This window comes from Spinacia oleracea, chromosome 3 (assembly GCF_020520425.1).
Source record: "Spinacia oleracea cultivar Varoflay chromosome 3, BTI_SOV_V1, whole genome shotgun sequence".
NCBI classification, from domain to species: Eukaryota; Viridiplantae; Streptophyta; class Magnoliopsida; order Caryophyllales; family Amaranthaceae; genus Spinacia; species Spinacia oleracea.
Window position 1 is genome coordinate 95752208 of NC_079489.1, and position 18466 is coordinate 95770673.

An 18466-nucleotide genomic window follows, 5' to 3' on the forward strand; every position below is an offset into this window, starting at 1 on the left:
TGCCACCTTTCTTAGCATTCCTCTTCTTTCCAGATTTCTTGAACTTGCCCCCACGCACCATAAGCACATCCTGCTTATCACTTTTGAGCGTCTTTTCAGCGGTCTTCAGCATACCGTGAAGCTCAGTGAGCGTTTTGTCCAGACTATTCATACTGTAGTTCAGTTTGAACTGATCATACCCGCTATGAAGAGAATGGAGGATGGTGTCTATAGCCATTTCCTGAGAAAATTGCTGATCCAGCCGACTCATATTCTCAATGAGTCCATTCATTTTGAGAACATGTGGACTTACGGGTTCGCCTTTCTTAAGCTTGGTCTCAAGAATTTGCCTATGAGTCTCGAATCTTTCTACTCGAGCCAGATCTTGGAACATGTTCTTCAACTCATTGATGATTGTGAAAGCATCTGAGTTGATGAACGTTTTCTGCAGATCTGCGCTCATTGTGGCGAGCATTAGACATTTCACATCCTTGTTGGCATCAATCCAACGATTGAGGGTTGCCTGAGTGACCCCGTCGCCTGCGGCTCCGGGCATCGCCTCTTCTAGGACATACTCCTTTTCTTACTGCATAAGAACTATTTGCAAGTTCCTTTGCCAGTCAAGGAAGTTTTTCCCGTTCAACTTCTCCTTTTCGAGAATAGATCGAATGTTGAATGAATTGTTGTTTGCCATATTAAAAACTACAATTGAAAAGAATAAACAAAAAAATAACCATTCACAGTTTTTCTTAATAAACTTAAATTCTAGCATACATGCATAATTCAATGTTTATTAAGCATTTTATTCAAGTTATGTGTTCCGGCAGGTGTGAATAAAATGATTCCAAGATCCTAAAATCATTGAAGAACTAAGCACAGTTTGTCGACTTAATCCTAAAACATCTTAGGTAAGCAAAAGCCTTTTGCTAATAGTCTAGAAACTATTCTTGGTTGATAGGTACGTCTAAGAACTTATTAGGTAAACCTATCGATTTTGCCACGACATAAAAGGACTCCTTACTTATATCGTTGAGTTTCACCAAAACTAACATGTACTCACAATTATTTGTGTACCTTGCCCCTTTAGGACCAATAAGTAACACCTCGCTGAGCGAAAACTATTACTAGATTGATGTAAAGGATATCCAAGCAAGTGTATATTTTGGCATGGCACCTTTTAACTCAATTTTTATGTTTGGAACTTAAGGCTCTTACTATGTTGGTTAGATTTTAAGTGAACTAAAATCCTTAATCATGCAACATAATCAAGCTTTTGATCTCATGCATTTTAAGACATATTTAAAAGCAATAAATAACTTAAAACATGCATAAGATAAATGTGATCTAGTATGGCCCGACTCCGTCTTGAAAATCTCCGTGGGAGGCACCATTTTCTTCAAATAGGATAAGCTATAATTAAAACTAATTACAACTATTTGATGGTACGCAGACCATATTTGAATTGAAAAACAACTTTGGTACTTTAGACCAATTACATTCAAATTAATGGTACGCAGACCATATTTTCTATCCTATTTGGGCCATACTAGTCACTTCATAACCTGCAAAACAGTACATATACAATATATACCTTTCACCCATTCATTATCATGAATGGCCCACATAGCTGGTTAGTAAAACACATTATGCATCACGTAAACATTTGCAGCAATTAATCAAGGGCACCAATAATCTACCAATTATTCAGTCCTTATTAATTCTAATCAAGTTGTTTTAACCTTAAGGATTTGTAGACCTAATCAAGAGTTTATGACTAAAAAGGGCTCCCACTCAAACCAATAAATTCATATGCTTTACTAATTTTAAACATAAAAATGTATTTCTAGTCTAACCGGAAACATACAAATTTAATTAAAATTTAAAGCTCATATAAATTTATGATTGAATCCAAAAAGTTTAATTTAATTTCAGTCGTATTTAAATTAATTCATGATTTTAATTTTAGTAAAATAATTAGAATAAATAAAATTTATTATAATTACAATATTCAAAATTAAAATCCAAGAAAATAATTTAAATTATTAATTTTAAATTAATTAAAATTACGTAAACTGAAAATTTCAAATTAAACATTCAAAACGATCTAATCGCAACGCAAACCCATGGGCCACACGCACACAGCCATCGGTGGCCATGTGCGCGCAGCCCATGCGCTGCGTCACATAGCTGCTGCTTCTACCCTTCGCAAGCCATCGCACGAGTTGGTGCTCGATGTGCGCGCTCGCCAGCGCTCGATGTGCGCCCTCGCCAGCGCTCGATGTGCGCGCTCGCCACCGCTTGCTTGATGCGAGCCAGCGCTCGCTGCACGCGCTCGCCAGCGCTCGCTTGTGCGAGCTCGCCAGCGCTCGCTTGTGCGAGCTCGCCAGCGCTCGCTTGTGCGAGCTCGCCAGCGCTCGCTTGTGCGAGGCATCGACGCTGGGCGCAGCATTCGTGGCACGCGAGGCTGCGCGCGCTTGCGCGAGGCAGTGCGCGTTGTGGCGTAGCTCGCTTGCTGCCCACACGCGACTGCCGTGCCTTGCCTTCGCCCATGCCCATTCGTCTATTGCTCGTAGCCCACGACACAAGGCAGGGCTGCTGCCTTGTGCTCGTGCACCATGCCCTTGCTCATTGCATTCGTGCCGCATGGGCGACGAGCTCCCTTGCTCGTCGTCGCATGCCCGCACTATACAACACCCCTTAAGGGTAACACGTAGCGTCCATTGCTTTGTGCGTGCAAGTTATATGAACGAATCGCATAAAATTTAAAAAATTTATATTTAAAATTAATGACAAATTAATAAATTAATATTAATTTCATAATTTTAGGGCGAAAATTGGAAAATTTATTATTCAATTGATTTCCGATTAACATGGATTCAAGTCTAGGTCATAAAAATTTAAAATTTATCATAAATTTACAATTTTTTTATGGTGGTTTTTAATCATAGGTATCTAATTAAATTATAATTAATTATGAAAATCAAATTAATTCTAAATTATTCTAATTTTCAACAAATTAATCATAATTACAAATTAATCATAATTACAAATTAGATTGCATAATTAAAGAGGCTAGGCATTCAAACTTGTTAAACATATACAGTAGGTCAATAAAAAATTCAAGATTTATCAACAAGAATCGCAAATATTTAATTTAACATCTTAAATTTACGAAATTTTGCATTCGAAAAACTAAAACCTTCGAAAAGTCATAGTTAGGCTTCGAATTTGAGAATTCTGGGTTCGGAAATACTTTTTTTGTCAAAAATTTAGAATGCCTTTTACATGCGGAATTGACACAAAAATCACTCGATTTGGATGAGTAACGAAGAAACTGCCGAAAAACTGCGTACGTATAATTAAATAAACGCAATTTGCAATTAATTAACAATTACGAAAATTAATCACCCCTTTTAATTCTTGCAAATTTGTAATATTTAACCATGTTTATGCAATTTAGATTATGAAAATAATAAGAGGCTCGTGATACCACTGTTAGGTTATGATACATATGACAATTCATAAATCATGCGGAAAAATCATTTAGCCAGGAATACATATTATTTACACATAATCATATAGCATAGTTTAGATGCATACTCTTTGTTGCGTGCCCTCCCTAGCTGCGCCCGAACCGAACAAGAACAAGTCTTTAGGACTCCAATTGTCGTCCCTCCGTAGATAGTCCACAGCACGTCCGGATCCGCCTTAAGATTGACCAACTAGAATCGCCCTTAAAGTACTAAAAATTTCGGCACTTTTGAGCAAGGAATGTGTCTGAATTTTTCTCTCAAAAACACACTTTGAATACTTGAAAAACTTTTTATAAATTGTGAACCCAGGCCACATATTTATAGGGGTATGGAAAGAGAATTGGAATCCTATTAGGATACGAATTAATTAAATTAGAATCCTAATGAAACTCTTATTTAATTAATTTATCAAATAGAATTAGGAATTTAATCATTAAACGAATGTTGTACGTTTTAGGTTTCGTATGTGAACACAAACACCCACGCACGCACAGCAACCCACGAGGGGCGCCATGCGCGCGCGCACAGCCCGAGCATCGCAGCCCACGACTGCCGCAGCCTTGGGCGCGCGCTGGGCCTGCCTTGCGGTGGGCCTGGCGCAGCCTTGGGCTGGCGTGTTGTGGCGCGCGTTTCCCTTGCTGGACGTGGGCCTGGCTTCGTGCTGGGCCTTCGTCTAGCAAGCTCGTCCGATGCTAATTCGTACGACGCGCTTCCGATTAATTTTCCGATTCCGGAATTCATTTCCGATACGAAACAATATTTAACATTTCCGATTCCGGAATTAATTTCCGTTTCGAACAAATATTTAATATTTCCATTTCCGGAATTATTTTCCGATTCCGATAATATTTCCGATTCAGATAATATTTCCGTTTCCGGCAATATTTCCGATTCCGGCAATATTTCTATTTCCGATAATATTTCCCGATACGTACCATGTTTCCGTTTCCGGCAACATCTACGACTTGGATAATATTTATATTTCCGATACGATCCATATTTCCGTTTCCGGCAATATCATCGTTTCCGGAGTATTCATTTCTTGCCTGTGACGATCTCAGCTCCCACTGAAACCAAGATCCGTCGATTCCGAATATCCATAGATGGAGTATTTAATGCCATTAAATACTTGATCCGTTTACGTACTATTTGTGTGACCCTACGGGTTCAGTCAAGAGTAAGCTGTGGATTAATATCATTAATTCCACTTGAACTGAAGCGGCCTCTAGCTAGGCATTCAGCTCACTTGATCTCACTGAATTATTAACTTGTTAATTAATACTGAACCGCATATATTAGACTTATCATTGAATGCATACTTGGACCAAGGGCATTATTTCCTTCAGTCAGTGCATAGAGTCCATGTCGACGAGAGCCCGTCATCCGTTAGTATATTGACTTCTTTGTCGACCTCATGTTGGATACTTGGGTTGAAGTCAGCCACAAAATCTGCTAGAGCTTGCGACTTAATAGCTGTGTGAGGTTCGTACCTGATGACGTAACATCTTAATTGTATCACCCATTTGGACATCCTGCCAGGTAACTCATACTTGCTCATGATTGACTTCATGGGATAGTTAATTCTAACAATTATAGGATGACATTCGAAATAAGGACGTACTTTAGTAGATGTGACGATCAATGCAAGTACGAGTTTTTCAAGAAGTGAGTACCTTGTTTCGGCGTTGTGTAAAGGCTTACTAACATTGTAGATGGGTAACAGTTTGCCGTCTTCTTCTCATACCAAGACTGCACTGATGGTTGACTCTGTAACTGCAAGGTACACCTGCAATTCTTCTTTGTCTTTTGGTTTTGATAGCAACGGGGGTCCTGATAAGTACCGTTTGAGTTGTTGAAGTGCGGCTTCGTGTTGATCGGTCTAGCTGAATTTCTCGCTCTTCCCGAGGATGTCGTAGAATAACCTACATTTGTCTGACGACCTAGAGATGAAGCGATTGAGGGCAGCTACTCTTCCTGCTAGCTTCTGTACGTCTTTCTGGCTTCGTGGGGACTTTAAGTTAATGATTTCTCGGATCCGGTTGGGGCTGGCCTCGATACCTCTTTGAGTAACCCTGTAGCCCAGATATTTGCCGGAAGAGACTCTGAATGAACACTTAGTGGGGTCGAGTTTCATGTTGTATTCACGTAAGACGTCGAAGGCTTGTTGGAGATGTGAAATGTGATCCGAGACCTTCTTGGATTTGACCAGCATGTCGTCGATATAAACTTCCATGGTGTCTCCTAATTGTTTCCTGAACATCTTATTGACGAGGCGCTGATAGGTTGCGCCGGCGTTCTTCAAACCGAAAGGCATGACCTTGTAACAATAAGTCCCCCGCTCCGTGATGAAGGCGGTTTTTTCCTGATCGTCCGGGTGCATCAAGATTTGGTTATATCCAGTGAAGGCGTCCATAAAGGTGAGTATCTCATGCCCAGCAGTGGCATCGACCATGGCATAGATGTGAGGTAGTGGGAAGGAGTCTTTGGGGCATGCTTTGTTGATGTCGGTGAAGTCTATGCAGACACGCCATTTTCCGTTCTTCTTCCCGACTAATACAAAGTTGGCCGACCAATCTGGGTATTTGACTTCTCTGATTTTTCCTGTATCAAGTAACTGTTGGACCTCATCATTGATGATTTGATTACGTTTTGGGGAGAACTTCCGTCGCTTCTGCTTGACAGGTTTGTGATGTGGATCGACATTGAGTTTGTGAGTGATGACGTCTGGAATTATTCCTAGCATGTCTTCATGTGACCATGCGAAACCATCTGCGTTGGCTTTGAGGAATGCTATGAGCTCCGACCTGATGTCATCTGGTACATCACACCCAATGAAGACAACTTGCTCTGGTTTGGCAGGCTCTAAAATGACTTCGTCGAGCTGTTCAGACTTTGGTTCTTTGTAGCTTGCGGGGTTGGAACTAGACTGTAGTTTCTATAATGAGGATTTGATGGTGGAGGAAGGCTTCAGCCCGGCTTTATAACATTCTTTGGATTCCTGTTGATCTCCCTTGATTTCTTGGACCCCCCACCGAGTCGGGAACTTGATGGTTTGGTGATAGGTCAATGGGATGGCCTTCTTGTCGTGGATCCATGGCCTGCCTAAGATAATGTTGTAAGATGAAGGGCAATCAATAGAACAAAATTTTACCTGTTGGTTGATCCCCTGGGCATAGACGGGCAATGTGACTTCTCCGAAAGTAGTGTTCGCTTCGCCACTGAATCCTATCAGAACTGTAGATTTCTTGACGACATCGGTGTATGGGTTTAGCCCCATCTCCTTGAGGGATTCGAGCATCATAACATTGGTGGAGCTACCATTGTCGACGAGGACCCGTCTCATCATACAATTCCCAACGGGGATAGATATTACCAGACTGTCATGATGTTTGTCAGAGATATCAAATGATACAGATTCATCAAAGGATATAGGGGTCAGATGTTTTGCGGCGACTTCTCTTGTTGGCATGTCGATCTCGTTCTCTCGAGCATGCCTTTTTGCTGCAGAATAAGTCAAACCACAAATGTCAGAACCTCCAGCAATAAAATTTACAGTTTTAGTATGAGGGGGAGGTGGAGGAGGTTGAGAAGGAGAATTGGAATTGTCTTTGTTGAAGACGCCTCGAGCTTTGTCAGACATGACGTCTTTGAGATATCCGTTCTTTAGTAGGTAGGAGACTTCTCCCCTCAATGCTACGCATTCATTGGTAGTGTGACCAATGTCGGCATGGAAATTGCACCACTTTGAGGGATCCTTCTTTGAGTCGGGTTTGCTGGACTTTGGTGGCCATTGTACTTCTTTCCCCATCTTCGAGAGGTGGTTCATCAAACCTACAGTGTCAACACTGAAAAAGTATTCGTTAATTCTGGGGGGTAGGTAGGGACTATTCTTCCAATCGGTGTCGTCATCTCCTTCCACCACTGCTACTTGCTGAGGTCGGGAATAAGGAGCAGGACGATCAACTCTCCTATTAGTGTAGGGCAGTCGCCTGTCCTTCTTTGCATAATCGTTGCTTCCCTTCCTAGAGTAGAGAGTCTCTTCGAGCTTGACTTGGGCTATTGCTTTGGCTTGGGCATCTTCAAAAGTTTTGCAAGGATATTTGATGAGATCTCTCCATAGGTCGGTCTCCCCATACAACCTTTGCCTGAATGCCTCGATCGTACTTGGGACGTCGCATTCTTGAACTGTCACCTTCTCCCTGATGATCCGAGCTATGTAATCCTTCAGGGGTTCGTCGGGTCGTTTGACCACACGATATAGATCACTTGTCTGCTTCTCAAATCCTCTGCTGCTGGCAAACTGCTGGTTGAACATGTTGTCAAGATGTGCGAAGGAATTGATGCATCCATTTGGCGAGCCGATTAACGTCGAGCCGAAGCCTTTGCACAAACTGGCTTCCCTCATGTGCTTGGGGACTGGGATCGTCATCATACGCTGCTTGTATGTTAAGATATGCTCTCTAGGGTCGGTGGTTCCATTATACATTGTTATATTGGGTGGGCTAAACCGTTACGGGATGTCGATGGCATCGATGGGGTCAGCATATGGTGAATCAGCGTAACTAACCAGGCTGGCTTCTTTGATTGGTGTGGGTACTCCTGGGATTTTGTTTATAATGGTCATGATTTATTGGAGCAGGTGGTTGGTATTTTCACAGATTATGTGGAGCACAGGAGCGAGGGGGCTAAATGTTTCGGGAAGGCTAGCTTGAAGGTGTTGGTAGTAGGTATTTTGTGGATATAAGTTATCAGGTTGATGAGGGGTGAACTGCGGCACGACCAGTTGCATGAAGGGAGGTGTCCCCAAGGTAGCGTTGGTACCTGCCATATAAGGAAAAAGATTTACAAAACTGTGACTAACCGGAACAACTGACCTGGTAGGAGTATTATAAATGGAATAGTTTTGAGAGGAGTCCGGGCGCAGCGGAGTGTGCGAGAACGCTGCTTGCGGTGCCTGGCTGGCTAAGGAAACCGCCATTATCTGTGGAGGTGCTCCTTGTGCCGAAGTGACTATAGGTTGACAACAGGCTGGACGACACGGGGACAGATGTCGGCGTCTGGGATATGCCGACTTGAGATGAGGTGGCTTGGGCGACCGTTCAGGCAGCGACGGTCGTCGATGTACCTGCAGAAAACGCTTTAGTGGGAGGAGGGGGTAGCCAACTCAGGTTTGGGCGAGGTTGGTTCGGCAGCGGCTCGAACTCACGGATATGTTCCAGAACAGGACCTCCGGGCTCGCCGAACGGTACATAGAGGGGATGGTCAATTGCGACGTCGAGGTCTAGGCGGCGGCTCAGCCCAGAGGTATCTCGACGGTACTGGAACCTGGACCCAGTTGCGATGGAGGTGGCAGATCTGACTTGAGATTGCAAAGCTTCGTTCTCCTTTTGGAGGAGGCTGATGCGTTGCTCCTTGGCCTCAACCCTACGAGTGATATCATTGGATGAACTAGCATTTTCGGCCATGGTGTTTGGGTTGGGATTATTGAGCTGCTCTTGATTGTCAGCCCCAGGGTGGGCGCCAAATTGTTTTGGACAAATTCTGCTTAGAGCGAAACTTGTCTTGAGGATGCTACTAACAATCGATTGAGCTAGATAATGCAAAGTGAAAAGACTGAACCGTAAGAGCATAAGTGAGAGTATTATTAGCAAGTAGAACTTATTTGTACAAAAGAGCCGTCTAAGCCATTTTATAGGCCTTACACAATGAATGTAACGTTCATAATTGAATACACATAATTAGGCTTAATGAAGGTAATAAATGTTGTGCTTTACTTAGTCACGTAACCGCTGCCGTCCTACTCAACCGTTGGGTTCAAGTTGTCAGTTGTAACGTCGTGCCTTGCTGGCAGCCACGTATGCTCCATGATGGCGTATTTAGACATGTCTCCAAGAGGGTATTTCCCCCCCTAACATATACCGTGAATGGACCTAGGAGATAAGCGGTTTAGTTTTAGTGGATGTGCTACATTGCGAATGCATCGAGTGGATAACATCCGAAGGGCGTGCACCCCCGGGCTTATAGGTGTCCTTAGTCTGGACTTCCGAGATGAAACATGCCAAGGAAGCCGAGATTCGTTTGTGCGGTTCAGTCGCGGATCATTCGTCACATTGAATATTCAGGTCGTCCCAACATAATATGGAAATAATTGTGGCGTAGCGTTCGATTTCTGCTCTACGGCTTCCTCACGACGGGGCGCCTCTGGAAAGAGTGTACGACCCGCACGACTTTTCCCCTCTGGATGTGGCAAGCATAATAAGTAAATAGGAACTAACTGCGGGCGTCATCCTATGAACTATACCATATGGAAACTGTTGGTGGTGTCCCACCACCGCTCCAGCAGGGCCTGCAGCCGGGCTTTGACGCCCACCTTCCCTTGGAAGCCTCCCAAAGCCTCCCAGAAAGGAGCCAAACCCGTCTGAATCTTGATCGCTCGAGTCTCCTCGGCGTCATAAACAAGCGGATAGACGATACAAAGATCCCTAAAGGACCAATAGATGCGCATCGCCTCCCCGCCTGCCTATAAATGGGTGGATCAATTCAAGCCTATACAAGTTCAAGAAACAAGTTCAAAATGCAGCACAAAACTCATCAAGGCAGCGTGTGGCCGCTGGGACAGATGAAATTCTGGTCGAAATGCAAGATCTGAGGGTTGCCAGCCGGTGCCCTCAAAGGTAGGTAATGTCCGTGGTACCATGCCCGGCGCTGGCGCATCCGTCGCCGCCGCTTCATTATCTGAAGCATCCTCCATAGCCACTCGGACTGTCAAGCATGCAGCAAGCTTCCTCCGAGTGTGACGAGGCATACTAAATCATTAAAATACAAAATACAAATCAACATTCAGGCCTGGGGCTAGCTTATACTAGCCCGTACAAAAATCATGGTTCTAAAAAAATCCACAGTGGCAATACAAGTTTAGCCAGGGACCTCTACGTCAACAGAAAATTTCTACACCAACGCCTAGGCTATCCACGCCGAACCAGGTATTCAAGTTCTACACCAACGCCTAGGCTATTCACGTCGAAGCAGGTATTCAAGTTCTACACCAACGCCTAGGCTATCCATGCCGAAGCAGGTATTCAAATTCTACAGCAACGCTTAGGCTACCAATGCCGAAGCAAGTATTCAAAATTCCACAACAACGTCTAGTCTATCCTAGCCTACTCTCTTACAGAGACCCAACCAGATCACCACTGGGGTCACTATCTACAAATGCCCAGTACAAAATTCAAAGAAAAGTTCGAAATTCTAAAAGTTCCAACAATTAAAGTTCAAGTGGCTACCAAACAATTTTCTTCCTACAAGATACAAGAAACCTACTACTATACAAGCATCGCATCAACAAACATTTCAAGTGCAAAAAATCGAAATTACATGCAATCCTAAAAGTTATTTCATAAACAAAGCATGAAATACTTACATGGACAAGGCAAGAACAACAACATCAAGGGAAGAGAGTAGTCAATCTTTGAGAAAGAAAGAAAGAAGAACAAATGAAGGTTCTCTCACAAGGGCATGATAAGGGGGGTATTTATAACCCAGCCCTGCGTTGGGCGCGGGCCCCTACGCCGGACGCAGCACCTCTGAGCATGCGCGAAGATTCTCCGCGCGGTCCTCCTTGTTGATTGCACGTACTTTGCTTCTACTCCAGGCATCAAACGTCAAATCATGCTACCCTCCGATAAATACCGGTATACATCTGTTTCTCCAAGGTTAACAGATAAATATTTCAAGAATGCCAAGTCCAAAAAATAGAAGAATTCAGGCGTTCGCCTCCAAACGGACCCAAGCTCCAGGAAAATCCACCGAAATTTCAAAATCTTAAGAGTCAATAAAAAACTCTTTTCCCCAGCAGACATATTCCCAACGGATCAACTCCGGGTATTCAAAGTTTAAAATTCAAAAATTCAAACATTCAAGATCCAAAATTTTCGATGCCAAGCTCCGTTCTAAACCAAAGGCGGAAAAGGAATGCAAATACAAATCAGAGTCGTCATAACCGCATGGAGGTAGACTCTATCCTTTTTCCTAACACTTTTCTTGTGCAGGTACCGGCGTACAAAGAATGGTCTTGATTGCAGAACATCTTGACTGTTCTCCGTCCCTAATCGAAAACTTTGACTATCGCTTTCCTAATCGAAGCTCAGTCAAACTGGGGGCTTCTGTAGACACCTAAATCGTGTCTCCTCTAATGGGATGATGACAATACTATTATCCTTTCTAGCTGGTTGGTACAACTCCGTGCGGAAGTCCCAATTGCTAAAATATGTTCCAAAATCCAAAGTCCAATTCCCGAGCCTGTTCCAATTTCGGAACTCGGTACAAAATTCAATTCCCAAAAATCAATTTCAAAATACAAACACAATCTCACCCAATTGACCTCTCCATTGGTTTTACAAGGCCTTTTCCAGTCCAAATGAAACTAAGCAATCCAAATTCGGGCGCCGACCTACAAAACTGAGCATGGCGGGCCCCGTCCCGTAAAATCGGGTTCAAACCCGAAAAGAGCTTGTTTTTAGGCGCAAAATCAAAGCCTTAATCATTAAGAATTCACTACGTGCCAACATTCGTACGATTCGTACGAAGGTACATTCATAAGAGACAAATGCAAGGACGACGTCATCGTCCTAGCTTTGGCGTTTCCTAAGCCACGTCACCTGCGCCAGGCGCAGGGCCCTTCGCTGGGAGCAGGTGGATTTTGGATTTTAGCCGACTAATTCTATATTTAAGCCCTTATTTCCAAGCATTTTAGGGCAGGAAATCAAAAACAGAACGTCGTAATTTTGAAATCAGTCCTCAAAATCAAAACTCAAAAATCAAGTTCCAATCTACTAATCGAAAATCCTACCTAACCCTAACTAGGTAATTCCGAATCCCTACTTAAATCTACAATGAATTCTACTCTTCTACCTTTTAAAATCCAAAATCCTATGATGTTATCATTAGGGTTCATACCCTTGATTAACTAGGAAAAACAAGGTCAAAGGTGTTATCTTTGGGAGGTTTCACTCTTGAAACCCTCTCCAAATGATTGTCCAAAGCACCATTTTCATTATACCATACAAGATTCAATCTTTAGTTAAAAAATGATTAGTAAAGTTGGAACTTTTACTCTTAAAAGTGTTACTTACAACAATCACACATTTTTACAAAATCAAAACCCTTTTACGATTCAAGTACAAATTGTGGATTCTATGATGTTTAAGGTTATTTGTAACCACTTCCTTAAACTAGAATCAATGTCAAAGTTATGGAGCATATTAAAGTTGAGACCTTTTTCACATTAAAAGGTTTGGACTTTAAACATTTAGCCTCCTAAGTTCAAGAATCAATATTCAAGATTCTATGATGTTTAAGGTCGTTTGTAATCACTTCCTTAAACTAGAATCAATTCCAAGTTATGGAGCACATCAAAGGTGAGGCCTTTTTAACATTAAAAGGTATAATCTTTGGTATTCCAGACTCCTAATTTCAATATTCAAGTTCAATATTCAAGTTCTATATTCAAGTTCAATATTAAATATCAATTTCAATAGTCAAAATCTAAGACACTTGGGGATGAGCAACTTGTCCTAAATTTTAGATTTTTAGAATTGAACCCGTGTCGGACGCACTTATTATTAAGTAGTCGTTTGGCGTTCGGATCTCAAATACAATAGTACAATTTCAATGTCGTCATTTCAATACCGCATTTCAATATTGTCATTTTAATACCGCATTTCAATATCGCACCTTTCAATAACGCATTTCAATATCGCACCTTTCAATATCGCATTTTAATATTGCACCTTTCTTATTGCTATTTCAATTCCGCACTCTTTACTCACCTTATTTTTAAGGTGATGTGGTTTTGCACGCACTTTCAATAATTCCTTTACTTATTGTGATAATGCTTTATGTGTTTGTTGCTTTCATCACCTCACATGCTAAATCCAACAAAATGCAAAGTTACATCACGCTTAACAAAGATAATTTTTGGACAAATCGGCCTTAGGTTCCTTCAATTAACTTTAAATCAAAGTGATCACGATACAAGTAGAAATTCTATGTTCTAAATTTAAAGTTCAAACCAACATAGTGTCATGACCAGGGTTATCTGAAAATGCTTCTTGTCATGTGCTCAAATACAATTTTTAAAGCTCGCGGAATAAGCACTTCGTTCCCTTGCTCGGATCTCACCCATTTGTTTCTAAGATTCAATGCCTTATCCACAATAGAGTTAACTTTGGTTTTTCCAAACGGGACCCTAAAAATTATTTGGTGGCGACTCCTTCAAAATTAAAATCTTTAAAAGCCCGTAGGGAAAATACAAAAAAGAGTACGAAAAACACCCCCTACAGGGGCCCATCGTACCTAGGTCTTTCATTTAAAGAATTTGCATACTCAATATCAAATTCTTTCTCATAAGATAAGTCATGTTCAACAAAGGAGACATTTTGCAATAGATGACACATATTGGGAAAATGATCGTGTCCACCACAAATATCACAAAATGAAGTATTAGGAGGCATGGTGTTATAGGAACTAACCTTTCCCTTTCCTTTGGTGAGAAGGGTGTCCGATGGTGGAGGAATTGTTGATGGAGATGGTGGTTGACTAGGAGCACTCTCAAGCTTCTTAAGGCGTGAGCTAAGCTTTTCAATGATGTTGGCTTGCTCCAATGCATAAGACGATCCTTTTCCATCTTCATAGTTGCTTTTACCCTCATAGTTCCTTGCTCCTATGTGCCAAGGTTGTTAATTCTGCACCACATCCTCAATGATCTCTTCAATTTGGTCCTCGTTTTGTTCATGATTGGACCACCCGCCCCCACATCAAGGCTAGTCGTTTAGGTTGGGCTAAGTTCCAAGTAGAAGGTTTGGAGGAGGAGCCACTTTGGAATCCCATGGTGCGGACATTCTCTTTGATACTCCTTGAATCTATCCCATGCTTCGAACAAGGACTCATCTCGTTTTTTCTCAAATGATTGTATCTTGTGCCGGTACTCCGCGGTTTTCCCGTTAGAATAGAATTTGCTAAGGAAAGCACTAGTGACCTAATTCCAAGTTCTTAGTGAGTTTGGCTTTACTTCCTTGTCAAGAAAATCACTAAATCTCCCTAGAAGCGAAAAGCAAAATAACTTGAGCCTCACATACTCGGAAGTGACCCCATTATGCTTAATAGTGTCGCAATAGTGCTAAAATTGCTTCAAATGCTCATGTGGAGACTCACTAGTCTTCCCGCAAAATGGGTGGCATTGGACTAGTGTGATCAAAGCGGGCTTAATCTCAAAATTATTGGCATTTATTGTTAGAGGTTGAAATCCACAAGGGGCTTCAAAAGCCCCAGTAATTCCCAAATTCTTCACTGGTAAAGCCATACTCTCAACTGTAGGACTTAAAAGCTCTTGGTTCGGATTCTCGCTCAAAGTAGCAAATCTATTGTAGCTTGAGGATCGCGTTCGAATTCGCCTTATGAAGGAAATATGTCCTTCACCCATGGTGCATTAAGTCTAATACCAAGGTTCAAATTAATTGCGAACTATTAATTCAGTGAGATCAAGTGATCGGAACAGCTAGCGGGAGCAATGCTTCCGATCAGTGAGTTCTAATGAATATTAAGCTCACAGCTTACTCTTGACTGAACCTACAAGGTCACACCAATGACACGTAACAGGTCACCGGAATAAATGAATCGGAAATTCATTTAATAGCTTTTCTGGAATTAGTTGGAAAACGTATTATACGATACGACCTTGCTTCGGAATCGTATATCGTATCGCGAATATTCGTAAGCTAGGAGAAACGAACAAATCGTATAATACGACGATGATTCGTCGTATACGAAACGATAAAAAATATATCGGAAATATATTTAGTCGCGGATACGAAGAGCGGCCCACGAGCCGAGTGCACGAAGCACTCAAGGCCCATGGGCGCGCTGGGCAAGCAAGCAGGCCACGACACAGCAACTCTGGTCCATGGCCGAGCAGCTGCGTGTGTGTGCGCGCGGGCCAAGGCAACGACACAGCAGCAGCAGCAGCGCTGGCCCATGGCCGAGCAGGTGCGTGTGTGTGCGCGCGGGACAAGGCAACGACACAACAGTAGCAGCGCGGCCCACGGCCCTGCTCGCTATGCGTGCTCGTGTGGTCTTGCGCGGGCTTGCTGCCCGGCCTTGCCTTATGGCTTGGTCGGTTAGTAAGGTTATTGATATATGCATTTTATATAGAATTTTTACCCCCGTCCCTAAGTACTTTTATGTATCAAACGTTCTCTTAGGAGCCGTTTCTAGTACTAATGTGTGTTATTGAGTGTGCCTTGAGTTTCAGGTTTGATTATGAGAAATTGGTCGTTTTAGACCCGTTTCATTGTTGATCAAGGCCACTATATGAGTCCGAGAAGTTCGGGACCTCCATCGTCGACTTTCGGGAGCCTGAGATGCTTATGGTTGAGCCCCGGGAGTTAGACTTGGTGATACGGGCGAGATACATTGAAGATTGCAAATCGCCCTGGAAGCTGAGGGCGAAATGCAACCATCGGGCGGAAGTATAAGCAAGCCAAGTTCATCAACGCGCGCCCGATCGGGCGCAGCTCGCCCGATCCGGATCGGGCGGTCAATCTGGAGGCTTTGTGGAGATTTCGCAACCCGCCCGATCGGGCCGACTATCGAGTGATTCGCCCGATCGGGCGACGCCAACCTCCAGCAGTTTTTCGCGTTTTTTTATTCCGTTTTTGGGCCTTATTTTGGCAAAACTATATAAGCAAACTTGTTTTATTTTTGAGGGACATATTATTTTTCCAGCACAAAACCCTTAGTTTATTTTTCTAAGTTTAATTTTCTCTCTCTAATTTGCTCTAAACACTTAGTTTATTTTCAATCAAAGAAAAATCGAAGCTTTCATTTGCCATTGTTCTTCAATTAGGTATTATTCCTTATTTCAATTCTTTGTTTAAGCTTTAATTATGTTTTCAATCATGCCAATTGCTTTGCTTATTGTTAATATGTGTGAGTAGTTGATTTTCTAGGGTTTTTGGGAATCCATGAACGAATGTGAAAGGATGATTAATTGTTGTTGATTGTTGGTTTAGCTGTTAATTCCTATTGATTGCCCTTATCTACTTTGCAATTAGATTTGCGCAGGTTTGATTGTATTAGTTTCGCAATATCAAATTAAGATTCGGGAGATGCAATTTGATGTTTAGGCTTGTTTCAATAGGTAGAATTGGGATTAATACGTAGCGAGAGCCCGTTAATTCTAAGTCTATGATTAGTATCGATTCGAGAGAGCATGCTAGTCTAATTAACTGTTTTATTGATTATTATCGATTGTTGTCATCCTGGAATGTTGTTCATCGGTGAACCTGTGCCCTAGACCTTTTAATATCTGATTTTTCCCTATTTTATTATCAACCTAGTTTCATTATACAAATCAACCTATATTCTTGTTTCCCAATAGTCTAGAATTGCCGATTAATAGTAGAAAGAACATTGTTTCCCTGTGGATACGATCCTTGCTTCCCTTGCTATATTTTTAGTTGGTGAACGTTAGGTTTATCTTTGATAGGAGTGCGATTTAGCCTGTCAAATTTTGGCGCCGTTGCCGGGGAAACGATTTTATTTTCTGTTGTTGATTGATTATCCTAGACTATTGTTTGTTACTACTCAAGGAACTCACGTTCCTTGAGACCGGATCTCACATTGTTTTGTAGTCTTTGTCTATGCCCAGGACCGTAGGTACTAGTAATCTGACTCCATTCGATCCTGAGCCCGAAAGAACCTTTCGTAGACGAAGAACTTTCATTGCACAGTGTGGGAATTACTCTGATTCTGATCATAATATTGGCGATCTTTTTCCTTCAGATACAGATTCAGTTTCAGAGATAGAGATGGGTGACGAAAATCTGATACCGCCACCTACCCCAAGGCTTACGGACTATTCTAAGCCAAGTCTGTCCGTACTACCAAAGGCGATCATGCCTTCTATTGCAGCTGAGACCTTCAAGATTGAGCCCGCATTGATTAACATGATCGAGAGACGCCAGTACGGTGGGGAACCAGGTGAAGATCCGAATCTTCACATTCAGTCCTTTATCCAATATTGCTCCACCATCAAGCAAAAGGGATTGACTCCGGAGCAGACTATGGAGATACTTTTCCCGTTCTCTTTGAGTGGGAAAGCTAAACTGTGGATTAATGGGTTGAATCGGGCGGCTTTGAAAATCAATAATTGGGAATCCTTGGCTCTTGCTTTTTATGTTAAATATTTTCCACCTGAGAAAACGGCTCGTCTGAGGGGTCAGATATTAGGTATCTCACAACAAGCGGATGAGAGTTTGTTCGAGGTTTGGGAGAGATTCAAGGATTTGCAAAGAGAATGCCCGCACCATGGTTTGGAAGATTGGTTCTTGATTCAGCAGTTTTATAATGGTCTGGGCAATGAGTCTAGATGTTTGTTGGATTCAGCTGCCAGTGGGAGGTTCATGCAACTTGAGGTGCCTAGAGCTATGGAGGTGATTGAGGAGATAGTCATTCACAATGCCCAGTATGGAAATCCTAGAGGTCTATCTAAGAGGGGTGGTAAGCATGATTTAAATTCTATTGAACAATTAACTGCCCAATTGACTGCTTTACATTATAAATTCGATAATATGCAAGCGGCCAATGCTCAATCTGCCCAACCTGTTAGTGTAGCTGCTATGAGTGCCCAACCTACTGCTATTTGTGAAAGTTGTGGAATGTCTGGTCATTATGCACAGGAATGTAGAAGCTCTATTGAACAATGTAATGCTTTTCAATCCTACAAACAAAACAACCCATTCTCCAACTCTTACAATGAGGGCTACAAAAATAACCCTCTGCTTTCCTACAGGAGCAACAACATCCAAAACCCTCACCAAGTTCAACATCCACCACCACAACCATATCAACCCCCACACCAACAATCTTACCAACCCCGAAACAACTACAACCAACAG

The 18466-nt window shown here is 42.3% G+C and overlaps 1 non-coding gene across 1 annotated transcript; it reads right to left on the bottom strand.

Annotated features, from left to right (window-relative positions):
• Positions 1-17776: 17776 nt before the first annotated feature.
• LOC130470913 (small nucleolar RNA R71) lies at positions 17777-17883 on the bottom strand. The gene has a single exon (XR_008931629.1). It is a non-coding gene; the product is annotated as a small nucleolar RNA R71 (small nucleolar RNA).
• Between the last annotated feature and the right edge of the window lie 583 nt (positions 17884-18466).